The following is a 14,045-nucleotide window of genomic DNA, read 5'->3' on the forward strand; positions in this document are numbered from 1 at the left end:
CGACAAGCATGGACGTGAGAGGATCTGGAAGGACATCGTGGCTGCCATCAACGTGGAGGGGGTAGCAGCCCGCTACACACAACACATTCATAAGCGCTGGGAGGACTTCAGGTCCAGGGCCCTCAGGAAGGCCTGGCGCCTCTTGGAAGCAGCGCATGCAGTGAGGCGCCGGGTCCACCTTACCAGCAACGACATGAGGGTCCTGGAACGCATTAACCCAGCGCTTCACTGCCAGATCCTCGAGAGGCAGAGCAGTCCGGAGTCGAGCAGTAAGTGTCCATGCATACTTATTGGATGCAGTGCATGTTGAGGTGTGCCAGGAGTGTGCAGCTTGGACATATGTCTGAAAAGGCCCATGCATGGATGTGTATGTGCAGGGACACGACCGTGCTGCATGTTAGTCCTGTCATGTGTGATGCACATCAATGGTGTTTGTGTCCCAAAGGAATGATGCACAACTGCATGTGGAGATGCACACATGTTAGCATTTCTTTGAATGTACTATGGCATGTTTGAGGTGTGACACATGGATGCTGGTTCCACCTTCATGTACATGCATGGCATACATGTGCGTGTGTGTGTTTGACATGTGTGTGACTGTGACACGCCATGGATGCATGTGACACAGAGATGTAGGAACCCGATTGGCAGATGTGACATAGCTGCTGATGATTGCACTGTGACAGGTGGTGGAGATGTACAGATGCATGTCTGTCTGTTGGCGTGTGTGCATGTGTTTGGCACTCTCCATGTTACGTCATGCCAACCTTCGGATGTTGATACTGGTGAGTGTGTACAGATGCTGCTGCTTGCTGCATGATTCCTATTAATTTGTGCATGTGTGGATTAAAATGATATGAGTGTTGGTGAGTGTGATGCCATCTGTGAAGTTTGACACTGCCACTCATGTGAAACTGTCAAGTGTATATCCGACCATTGTACAGTGCCCTGATGCCTGTGTTCTGTCTCTCCCTGTCTGCAGCGTCGACTGATGAAGAGGGTGGAGACGGTGCTGTGGAGCACAGTGGCAGGGATCCCACCGCCAGCCGGGGATGCAAGGCCCAGCTCTCCTCCCACATTGTCATCTCTTCCGGGAGTGAGGAGCCTGGTGCCGTGTCCATGGCCGCAGCTGCCGAGGGGAGGTCCAAGAATCGGAGGAAGTGGAGGTTGGAGGTGGACTCATCGGCAGCAGTAGGGGCAGCTGAGCCCCCAGAGTGGCCTATGGAGGAAGATGGCACAGAGTCATCCAGGTTGGTGGGGGATTCGGTTGAGGAGGAGGCTGTGGAAGTCCCACGCACAGGGCCTGGAAGGGGGGATTCCACTGGTGCTAGTGGTGCTGTCCAGGGGCAGGAACTCGAGGCAGCACAGGCTGCCGCAGAGGTGCCTGTGTGTAATCCTGTCCCCAATCCTGTGACTGCATCATCCTGCACCGGCAGGGATGCCTTCGTCCAGACCCGTTTTCAGGGAGGGGATGCGCACACAACTGGCCTTCCTCTCCCTGTAGACGTGGCAATCCGTGACCGTGTTGAGCCTGTCCTAGTTGGGATGGCGTTGCGTCAACATGGTATTTGGGATGACGTCCAGAGTTCTCGTGAGAGAATGCACGTCATTTCGAATACCTCATTGACCGCATCGGCCTACTAGGACAGGTCACCAAGTATGGGTTCCTCCATTTGCTGGATCTTCTAGTGACCCCCTCCTCAACTGAACCTATGTGCCAGTCATCCTCTGTGCCATCTTCCTGCCCAAGTATCACCTGGGCACCCTGTGGAGCTGCCCCTGACCCAGCGGCCAGGCTGGTGGAGGACACATTTCTGCCACAGTCGGGAGTCGGAGGTCGAGCAGGGGTGGCCACCCCAACAACTGGACCCCAGCAAGAGGAGGACGTGCAGGCAATCAACAAGCAGGGCACATGCACAGCAGCAGTATGCTCAGGGTGGGAGCGATGATGGCTCGGGGCCTTCAACATCACAGGGGCAGGAATCGGCCAGAGGGCAGGAGGACCCTGCATTGGGAGTGTCTTCCGTGTAGCAACGGTTGGGCCGCGGATAGATGTGGAGTGGCGGTGGGCAGAGGAGGCACAGCTCACTATGGTCAGGGTGGAGAACTCAATACGCAGGCCATTGAGGTGGGCTGAGTACCTCGAGGCAACTCACAGGGAGTTGGAGGATGCCATGACTGCATCCCCGCGAGACCTCAAGGCCAGGGAAGAGGCCCGCCTCCAGGACATCGATGTGGAGTTCGATGATGCCCTGGCCCGGAACATCAACAAGTGAGCCGTTGGACCTGCCCGCTGCCTTTGTACATAGTTCTTTAGTGTTAGGTTTCCTTTGTTTTTTCTTTTTTTTTGGAGTTAATGGACTTTGCTCCACTTCATGTATATAGTTTTTTATTCATAGGACTTTTTGGTAGGTTTCATTTGTTTTGGGGATCATGGACCCTTTGGACTTGGAATGTATACAGTTGAAGACTTGTACATACTTTCTTTTTTGAAATTTTCCATGGATCAATGGTTTCATTTTTTTGGGATAATTTTTTTCATATTGACATTGGTGATGGACCAAATCATTGGTGATTTTCTTTTTTCATGCCGTGGATATTGGTTTTTCATTGGATTTTCTGTTTTTTTTGGTAATATCTTTCATTGTTTATTGATTTTCAAGTTTGATTTTCTTTGTTATTTCATTATGTTTTTAATACATTTATTCTAACTTCATGATTGGTGTTGTGTACTCTCATTGGTTTTGTGCATGTCTCAATGAACATTGCCTCAGTCATGTGTTGCCACTGTGTGGCTCTGTTGTGCATTTATGCATGGGCATGGTGGTTCTTTTAAGACCGTCATGGCATGGGTAATTTGGGAGTGGGTGCTGTGGATGGTTGCATGCTTGTACTGGGGGGCAAGGGGGATTTGTGTTGGCATTAGGGCCATGGGTCTGTTGTGTTAGGACATGTTGTTTGGTGGGCCATGAGTCGGGGCCTGCTGGCAGGTGCCCGTCAATGGGGGTGGGACGGGGGTGTGGGGGAACATGAGTCGGGGCCTGCTGGCAGGTGCCCGTCAATGGGTGTGGGTCGGGGCATGGGGGGACATGATTCGGGGCCTGCTGGCAGGTGCCCGTCAATGGGGGTGGGTGGGGGACATGTGTCGGTGCTCCCGAGTGCATGGGGCCATGTGGGCTGCCTGTGGGGCATGGTGTGGGGTGATGGGCTGCCTGTGGGACATGGTCTGAGGTGATGGGCTGCCTGCGGGGCATGGGGGGGCACACCCAGGAGGGCACACACTGCCAAATCGTGTGTGAAAGTCCACGCACACCCCCGGAATACACGTACCCCACCCGCACCAGCAAAATCGCATGTGAAAGTCCACGCGTACCCCCGAAATAAGCGTAGCCCTGGACATGGCCCGCAGGCAGCCCATCACCCCTAGGCAAGGCCTGCAGGCAGACCATCACCCCTGGGCATGCCCTGCAGGTAGGCAACATCACAGGGTGGACTTTTTCCACGCTTTTTACCTGACGCAGGGGGGTACGTGTATTCAGGGGGTGCGCATGAACTTTCACACATGTTTTCATTAGCGCAGGAGGGGTACGTGTATTCCGGGGGTGCGCATGGCCTTTCACATGCGTTTTCACTGGCCTACGTGTATTCCGGGGTGCACAAGGATTTTAACACGCGATTTCTCTGGTGCAACCGGGGTACGTGTATTCCGAGGGGTGCGCATGGATTTTTACACTCGATTTCGCTGGCGCGAGCAGGGTACGTGTATTCCGAGGGGTGCACATGGATTTTTAAATGCAATTTCCCTGGTGCGAGTGCGGTACGTGTATTCTGAGGGGTGCACATGGATTTATACACGTAATTTCATGGTTGGGGGGCTATATGCTGGTCCACTGGCCTTTGCGCCATGTACTGGATTTGTGCAATGTTTTTGGCGCACGGGGCGGGGTTGGGGGTGTAACTGGCGCTGCTGCAGGGTCGCTGCGCCACTTGGCACCACGGTGCTTATGAATGTATAAATACATGAATACGCTGTGCGACAAAATGGGTTTTGGCGCACGCGGCTGGCGCAGACCACCGCACACGCACTCTGTGCGCCAGCCGCGTGCGCTACTTGTGCGCCAAATTCTATGAATTACCCCTCAATTGTATTGTTTAAAGTGGATGCTACTTCGTGAGGATACCTTTGTGACGAAAGGAGTACTGCCCCACAGGAGTATAAGGATGAGTAACGGGTAGACCGACCTACTCAGCCCTCACACATGTCTGATACCACAGTGATCCCAATCGTAAAGGAGAAATAGGCAAAGTGGGCCGATAGAGCAGCAATATGAAAGTGTAAGCCAAAGATGGCTGGAGGTCCGGCACGTGATGCGCAGGTTCAAAACGTACTAAAAGGAGCCCTTAAATGCAATGCTAAGATGCAGTCAGCCTGCACAAAGGAGGTGTTCTACTTACCATGGAGCCACAGGCTTAAGTGAGCTTGTGGGGGATGGGGGCTGGGGGCTTGCTAGACCCTCATCTGGATGTTTCCTGTCCTGGAAGGCCAATCTGGGTGGTGGGAGGGATGGGAGGTGGGTGGGTGGAGCGTCAATAGGGAAGGCAAAGCTCAGGGGTTTGGGGGTCAGCACAGGATGCGCAGGTTCGAAATTTACTAAAAGGATCCCAAAAATGCAATGCTAAGATGCAGCGAGGCACACACAAAGCAGGTTTTCGGCTTACCATGGAGCCAAAGGATAAAGTGAGCATGTGGAGGAAGCGGGCTTGAAAGACACGCACCTGGATGTTTCCTGGCATCGAAGTCCCATCATGGGTGGTGGGAGGATTGGGAGGCAGGGTGTGGAACAGTAATAAGGAAGGGGAAGTCCAGGGGGCTGGGGGGTCGGTGCAGGATGCACAGGTTCAAAATGTACTGAAGGAGCCCAACAATGCAATGCACAGAAGCAGCGAGGCACACACAAAGCAAGTTTACTTCTTACCATGGAGCCCATGGGGGCTTAGAGCTTGCTGGACCCTCACCTGGATGTTTCCTGACCTCAAAGGCCAATCGAGGGTGGTGGGAGGGTGGGGATGCATACAGGTGAAGTGGCAAAATAGGAAGTGGAAGCTGAGGGGTGTTGGTGGTCGGCACAGGATGTGCAGGTTCAAGCTTTTCTCAAAGGAGCCCAAAAATGCAATGCAAAGATGCAGTAAGACACGCACAAAGCAGGTTTTCTACTTACCGCGGAGCCACAGGATAACGTGAGTTTGGGAGGGCGGATTGGCTTGATAGTCCATCACCTGGATATTTTCTGGCCTTGTTGGCCGATCAGGGGTGGTGGGAGGGCTGGGAGACCGGCAGGTGAAGCGCCAATAGGTTAGTGGAGGCCCGAGGGAGTCGCCACAGGATGTGCAGGTTCACAATCTACTAAAAGGAACCAAAAAATGCAATGCTAAGATGCAGCGAGGCACGAACAAAGCAGGTTTACTACTTACCACAGAGCGCTGGGAGGTGGGCAGTTGGAGCAGCAATTTAGGTAGTACAAGTGCAGGGGTATGAGGAGTTGGCGCCGGATGATCAGTTTCAATATTTACTCAAAGGAGCCCAAAAATGCAATGCTAAGATGCAGGAGGCATGCACAAAACAGGTTTTATACTTACCACAGACTCATACGATAAAAAGTGAGCTTGTGGGGGCTGAGGGTTTGCTAGACCCTCGCTTGGATGCTTCCTTGCCTCAAAGGCTAATCAGGGGTGGTGGAGGGCTGGGAGGGAGTCCAAGGGGTTGGGGGGTCGGCGTCGGATGCACAGGTTCAAAAGTTACTAAAAAGATTCCAAAAATGCAATGCTAAGATGCAGCAAGGCACGAACAACGCAGGTTTTCCATTTACCACAAAGCCACAGGATAAAGTGAGCTTGTTCGGGCTCATTGGCTTGCTAGACCCTCGCCTAGATTTTGCTTGGCCTCAACAGACATTCAGGGGTGGTGGGAAGGCTGGGAGGTGGCCGAGTGGAGTGGCCATAGGGAAGTGTAAGCCCAGGAACTGGGGGTCGGTGCGACATGCAGAGGTCCAGAATTTACTAAAAGCAGCCCAAAAATGCTTACCACAGACTCATACGATAAAGCCACATTTCCAGAATTGGTGAAATATTTAGAGACAAAATGATATGCACATGGAACATGGTCATCAAATAATGCCAAATAATGCCACAGAATGGCATGACCGTATCTATGGGGAAATTCAGAAAGAACCACTGGACAACATTTTTGAAGAGGGTAGCATAATTCAGGTCTGTCTTCAGAGAATATTAAATGTCTCTGACAAACCAGCAGAGAAAGACTGTTTGATACGTCTTTGTGCCAAAACATATACCAGAGCGGTAAATCATTTGCTAATTTACCACTGTAGCTAAGATAGCAAGCAAGGAAAAGTTAATAAATACCTGTAAGGTAGGAAGGTGTGTGTGGGTGTTGTGAGTGAGACCTTCTTTGCATGCTGAAAAGAAGGCAGTGTCAGATGAGACACATAGATTACTGGATGTAAATAAGCCAGTAATACCAGCCACATACAATAGGTGGCGTTCTGAATAAACTCACAATGACTAACTTAACTATCTAACATAACTAACTAAAACAATTAAATAAAATAACAAACTTGAAATGACTACCTCTGTCTGACTCTATTCTTCGTGGTAACCCAAATCTTGAAAATATGGGATTTACCATCAATGTAGCTGCTGTTTGCACACTACAATCTGGTGCAGGAATACAGTCTACCCATTTTGACATTAAACATACCACCACCAAAAGATAACGGTTTCCCTACTCAATCTCTTTACAGGCCCAACATTGTTGATTTGTAAATCCGACCATGGAAGAATTAAACCTCTTTTCATTAATGGAGCTCTATGCATTGGTGAAGCAGGTTTAAATTGTGCACATACCAGGCACCCCCTGGTATATAATTCCACATCTTGGGACATGTGTGGCCAGTAAGCATAATCTTTCAGTATCTCTAATGCTTTTGTGAACCTCTGTGTCCAGCAGTTATCACATCATGTGCATGGTGTAACATTAGCCCTCTGAATGAAAGAGGTACCACCCACTGTATATGCCCTGTTATGGATTCCCTGATCATCAGACCATCCTGTAGTTTAATTTGTTTTTTGTTCTTTAATAACACTCTCAACTCTTCTTTTCCTGTACAATCATTTTCAGTTAAAGGATTTTGTTCGGGGTCCTTCAAATGATTATAATATACCCCCAATACAGGGTCATCTTTTTGTGCCTTAATCAGATCCTGATCTGGTGCATCATAACTCCATTGTACTACGGGTTGTTCAACTTCTTTTGGAGCTTTAGAGCGTGTCACTGGATCTATTTGTATTTCACCAATTAAGTGTTCAATGGGCAACAATTCTCCCATAACAGCCTCAATCTTGGCCAATTGATCTGCTCTATCATTTCCCTCCTTATCCTCTCCTGATGATTTCAAATGTCCACACATTTTCCTCCAGTATACTGTTAAATCATTCTCCGAAACTAATTTGGCTGTAGCTTCTATCATTTTCCCATGTTTGAGGGGCTTTTTGTTATATGTGAGCATGCCTCTTGCCTTCCAGCCAGGCAAATATTCTACAAAGCTGTTTTGTGCATAGTCAGAATCAGTCACCAGGACAATTTCACTGAATTTGTTATCAACTGCAGTATTAATTGCTTTATAAATGGCTGTTAACTCTGCTACCTGGCTACTCCTAGTCCCAATTCTTATTCCTATACTAGGAACGTCTTCACATCTAAACCAGACATTTCCTATCCCTGACACCAACTGTATTGCTGTCATTTTCAATGTGAAAAGCACATCCATCGACATACATAATTGTCAATTCCGTGCATGTATTTTCATCAAAAGCTTTGTGTGGTGATTGTTCAAACTCCTGCAAACTGGACTCCACCTCTACCTCATCTGATACACATTCAGCTGCACAGTCATGTAGATCTCCCAACCCTTGAGAAATTGGGCAATGCCAATGACCATGAAGTAATTCTGGACTGTGCTAGATTGCCTGATCTAATCCTTTTACTATGTAAAAACTGCAATGGTTGATGATTTGTCTGAATGATCACCTTCTTCCCTTGAACAATGGGACAAAAAATGTGCAATGCCCATGCAGTGGTCAGAAGGTCCTTTTCATATTCACTGAATTTAGTCTCAACTCGAGAAAATGCCTTACTTGCATAAGCAATAGTTTTAGGGTTCAAATCATGTTTTTGAGACAACACTGCTGATATACAATGCTCAGTGTATCCTATTTCTATGAAAACATCTTTATTCTTTATGCGATAGGCCAAGCATGGTGCCTTTATGAGACATTCCTTCAGTTTAGCAACTGTCTCACACTGCTCCTTTTCCCATTTCCAGGGTGTACTCAGCTCCAATAGTTTAGTCAATGGTTGAGTGATTTCAGCATAATTTTCAATAAACTTCCTGTTATATCCCATCATTCCTAATAAACTTTTTAAACCTTTCATGTTTCTAGGATCTTTCAACTTCTGTATGGAATCCACCTTTTTCTTTTGTGGATTTAATCCATGTTCAGTTACTTCATGGTCTAAGAAATTAACCTTTTTCCTGCACCATTGGGCTTTCTTTAAAGATACTTTGGCACCCGCCTTTTGCAATTGGTCAAGTGCATGTCTAATTTCATCAAAATGACTTTTTAAGTTTTCATTTTTTATCAGGACATCATTAACATAAACAATGGTCCCTCTTTCTGCTGCATCTGGCATAGCTTTTCTCAATAATATGCCAAATAAGCTCACACTATTGACATACCCAAATGGTGTTCTTGATTTTTATCAAATGAAAATAAAATGAATTCTGAATGTCTTGTGCCAATGGCATACATCAGTACCCAGATGTTATATATAATGTGGTAAATACCTTTGACCCATGCACCTGAGCAAGTCCTTGATCAATGAATGGCAGCAGCCATCTAGACACTGGCACTCTTTTATTTAATTCCCTAAGGTCTGCACACAGACACCATTGACCATTTGGCTTTAATACACCCGAAATGGGAGTGTTGGAGGTACTATGAATGGGTTTGATAATTCCCCTAGACTCCAGGTTTTTAATTATCTCTGCCAATGACTCCAAACATGCCAATGGCAATCGATATTGGCGCACAAATACTGGATTTCTACCACACCCCTCTGGTAATGTGGCAACGTGTAAATCAGTTAGGCCACAATCATATGCGTCTTGGGCAAAAACGTCCTTAAATTCCATAAATAGTTTTTTTCAATTAATTCTTATATTCTTCGCTATTACAGGCATCTGCTAACAGAATCTGCCCCTCTACCATTTTAGAAAATTCTGGGATATCCTCCAATGGAGGAACCTCTGTGCTTTCTTCCAACTGTGTGGCTGTATCTCTCTGCAGAGCTGCCACTTTTAAATATTTTGGCATATCAGCCTCCATTTCAATGTGCTGATTTCCTGTTTCATTTTTATTTAACTCAAATAATATACAACTCTCTTGGTGACAGCACATTGTCTCGTTAGAATCGTAAGGGTACACAGACTGAGTTTTGAACATCCCTTTGGGTTGAGAATCCAGGTACTCTGGCAAGACACCCTGTGCACTTACATATCTCTCAGTGATATTTCCAATTACCATATTGTTCAAATCTGCAGTATAATGTGATTTTTGTATTGCCATTCCTAGCACGGAATTCTCTTCTAAATGAACTTCTTGACATCCTCTATTATCCAGCTGATTTTGACAGACCCCTCCCCAATATCTACCAATGGGGTATATTCATAATCCAGTCCTTGCTGTTTCATGGATTCATTCAAGTACAGAAATGCATCAGAATACCTTAATTTGCTGTCCAGTCTTGCACTTTAGTGTTACAGCAACCTGCTTGGTGAATGCAGGAATAGTAATATCCTTCTTCACCTGTAGTTCAATTGCATATGGCACCAATTGTGCCTTTCTTTTGTCTTCAAATTCGGGCGACGGCCCCCTAGCCGGGACCATACTTTTTGTTTAAGGAAATCTAACACCATGCACATCCTGTGCATGATGTAATTGCCCAGATAAAATTCATTTTGTGTTCCACTCACTATCCACACATTGTGGTAGATGATTTTTTGTCCCACATTAATCTTTAGCACGCACCTTCCTGCGGTTCAATTTTCAAAATCTGGATTGTCCAAACCAGAGATGTATTGGTTTTTAATTCTAAACTTCGAGCTCTCCTCCCTTTCCATTATTCTTTGCAGTAATTTCTCATTAACAAAACTCCTTTCCTGTTTAAGTGCCAAAGTGGCTTTTATTATTTTAGAACGGCCATTTATACCAATATGAATCCATGGCTGCTCATCTTCCATATGTATTTCAGCAAGAGTGGTGATGTATTTTTCTGTGTCTGCTTTAGGGAAGGTGCTCTGTTTGCACTTCTTCTCTTTTAAATAGAAGCGCGATGTGTGTTCATCTATTTCAGTTTGCCATTTCTTTCTAGGATCAAAATAAATCTGCACAGATTGTTTTTGTTTTTCACGCTGCGTTTTGTCCTGACACATCAAAATAACAGTGACACTAGGCACACTGCTATTCTGGAGGTACAGTTCCACTGCATTACTCGATTTGTCAACAGTATGGCATTCATTTACGCTGCTGTTTTGTGACTTTATTTTCTTAGAGCTTAATGGTTTTTTGGTTAAAGACCATAGAACCCCATTTTCCACATCAATGTGAGGAGACAATCTTTTCAGGCAATATGTTCCCATTAATAATGGATTTTCACAAATAGATGTGATCAATACTTCCTGTTTCATTCTGTTTTTTCCTATCTTTATGTCAACTTCAGTGTCACCTTTGATAGGCACCTCCTCAGCGTTAAAGTTATGTACTGGGCCTTCACGCTGTCTCACTTTGATCTGATTCTGTGGAGATCTCCCTTCATTGATACTTTTTACCAATTCTTTGGACATAATTGTGGCTGAAGCACCTGTGTCAATCATTGCAAATGTATTGCACTTCTCTTCCACAGTAATGGGAGCATGATATCTGTCCTCAACTTCCTCTAATACACACAAATAGTGTGAATTTTTACTGATTTCAGGACTCGCTTTTCTCAGACCCTTCTCACTCTTGGCTAAGCACATCAGTAAATGAAAGGAAATGTTTCCCTCCTTTCTGTCCATTTCCATTTGACCCTTACCCATCTCCCCATGTTCAGAGGTCATTTGGAGTGTGGCCACTGTTTGCCCTTCCATCCGGGGATCATCAGAGTTCACATTGCAATTCTCCAACTGAATATGCGTATAAACATCACCTGATAAGATGTCAATTTCTAATTCTGGGCATTTGTTGGCATTTGGCATGATACCAGTCTTTTTAATTTCTTCCAAAATCTGTGGCTCAAAGAACTCTGCAGGTGACTGATCTGTACCCTCCTTTTTTAGTACTTATTCTTCCTGCCTGTATTTTATTAACATCTTGATTGTCTAGGGAGGGTGTTTTAACATTCACATCTACTCCCTCATCAATTATTTTATCAGTGCATGAGTTGTCTTTCTTAAATCTGTCTCTTTGTTCATCTGGAAATTCATGTTTTTCTCCTTTTCCTTTTTACATTTGTGCAAACTTCCAACATTTGATTCAACGCTAGGTTAACCCAAATCTCTTTTTTAGATGTGTTTTCAACTTCTGCTTCATATTCATTTGTAGGTATTTTTGTTTTTAAATCATTAAACAGCTCAGGGCCATTATGCAAAACTGGCTCATGGTAATCTGTCTTTTTATCATTGCAGGTGTCATGAATATTTAGTCCCTTGTTATCAGAAGCCACCAGGTCACTTCTATGACCTTCTGCCCCTTCATTTGATGACTGTTTTTGAACTGTGCAGAGTTTTCCTATTTGTTCAGCCAACATTTTTACTTGGGCCTCGAGACACTGGAATCTTTCCATTTCTCTAGAATCTTCTCTCTGAGGCCTATGCCGATTTTGGTTGTTCTCCCGCTTGTTAAAAACCTATTCTGGTATCTCTCAGGAGAGTGATTCCTATTTGGATTGTTTCTGAACTCTTGATTCATGTGGGGCGGGGAGCGGGGTGTACCTATTCTTTGGTTGTAATCCCCTGGTGGCGGTGATTGATTGTATTGATGTGGGGCATAGTTCACATTCTGCCTCATGTCCTGTCTCTCATTTTGTGAGTACTGTCCCCTATGCTGATTCCCATTTTCAGTAAATCGATCCACATACCGTGGTCTGTCCTGGTTACCATATATCATGGTTTTGGGGTCAAATCTGCTCTGTGTCCCCAACATCTGGTAGGGACTATTACTTCTTTGATCTCGATATTTTGTCTCTGATTGTTGTTCATGCCTGACATATCGGGGCGATGTCCTGCCCGGGGTCTGTCTCCTAAGTACCTAGGGCTAATGTAACTCTCCCTATTACTAGGATCATGTGACTGAAACATCGGTGCCGAGGGCGGCAACCTCTGTGGAGTACCCCTCTGTTCGGGTGTCATATATTTTTGCCTGGACTTTGAGCGGATTCAAGTGACATTTTAGCCGACCTGATCTCCATTACTGTTGCCGAGGATTCTGTAGATTTTGATCTTGTTTCTTTAATTTTATCGCCCTCTCTACCCTGACAGTAGAGTACTTAATACAATTTAGTACTTTGGTGCACAATCCATTCAAGGGACTTCTCACAATCAAACTCACTGTCATGATGCCTACCCCCGGGGAAGCAGACCAGGTCCAGCAACCCCGGAAGCAGGCATCAAGTTATTTTGAGCAAGCCCAAAAACCCCTGCTAGGGGCTGTTTGGGTGCGGTCCTGGCGCCTATGGCGCCAGGCTCATATGGAGAGTCAGTCCTGGCGCCATAGGTGCCAGGCTCATAGAGTAGAACTTACCTGATGCAGACCATGCTGCAGAGCTCCTAGCCAAATGAGGCTTGGAAGGGACTATTTTACCTAGGGACTATTTTTTTACTCGGGTGGGGCTGGAGAGGAATATGTACCTGGAACTACTTTGGGGGCTATTTAAACCACGCCCGAAGAGCAGCACACGCTTCGCGTTATTCTGCATCCAGCAGCGTAACGGTCACCGTGTCTGCAAGCCTGCATCCAGTCTTCTGCCACGCCCGCCTCGAGTCTTCAGCTCCTTGAAAAAGGAAGGAACATGAGGAGAAAAGGTTAGAATAAGACTAAAACCTTCGATCCTTACCTGAATTCCGGATCCACCGCGCCTTCGAGCCGGAAGAAAGAAGCATTTTACGCACGCCGCCTTGCCTGCTGCAGCGCCGCGCTGAACTCACCGGCCTTCGCAGCATCCTCACGATCCACCGCATCCTTCTGCACATTCCCGCCGCACTCTGGCACCTAAGGGGAACACAAGAACAACAAAGGTGAGCCAAGGGAATAACAGAGGCAATAGTAACTACCCCCATAGACTTACCTGATTACCGCCGAGGGTACTATTCCTATTCACGGGTCAGCGCAGTCTCCATTGCATCCTCGCCATACCCTGGCCCCTAAGGGGAACAAAAGGACAACAAGGTGAGACAAAAGGACAAACAAGGGGAACTCTTCTCACCAAAATAGACTTACCTAATTTTACCGCCGGAGGTATTATTCCCACGAACTTCATATTTTCTCTCCACACCTGAAAAAGGGAGCAAGCAACAGGTTACATTCTGGCCTTATTTAACTGAACTTTGTCAGCTACCACGAGGAACTCTTCGCTGGGGTCAAACTGCAAGGAATCGGACAAGAGTGAAAGTCAGACATGTGAACTCTTACGAACTACATACTTTTCGGAGTCAATATTGTTCTGGAACTCACCAATTCCTTCGAGCCAGTGAAGCAACTGGTTATCAACGCGCCTCTGCGCTCAATGCAGGATGGAGAGTTCATCTTTTCAAACCATCAAGTGAGACTATAAGAGGGGACATCAAAGGTGATCTGTGGGGAGAACAGCGGGGTGGGGGGATTTACGCTCAACTCCACGGGTGGTTAATTCCCTTTCTCCAATTGCAGAAGAA

This window comes from Ambystoma mexicanum, chromosome 4q (genome assembly GCF_040938575.1).
Source record: "Ambystoma mexicanum isolate Mex_15411 chromosome 4q, UKY_AmexF1_1, whole genome shotgun sequence".
Taxonomy (NCBI): Eukaryota; Metazoa; Chordata; class Amphibia; order Caudata; family Ambystomatidae; genus Ambystoma; species Ambystoma mexicanum.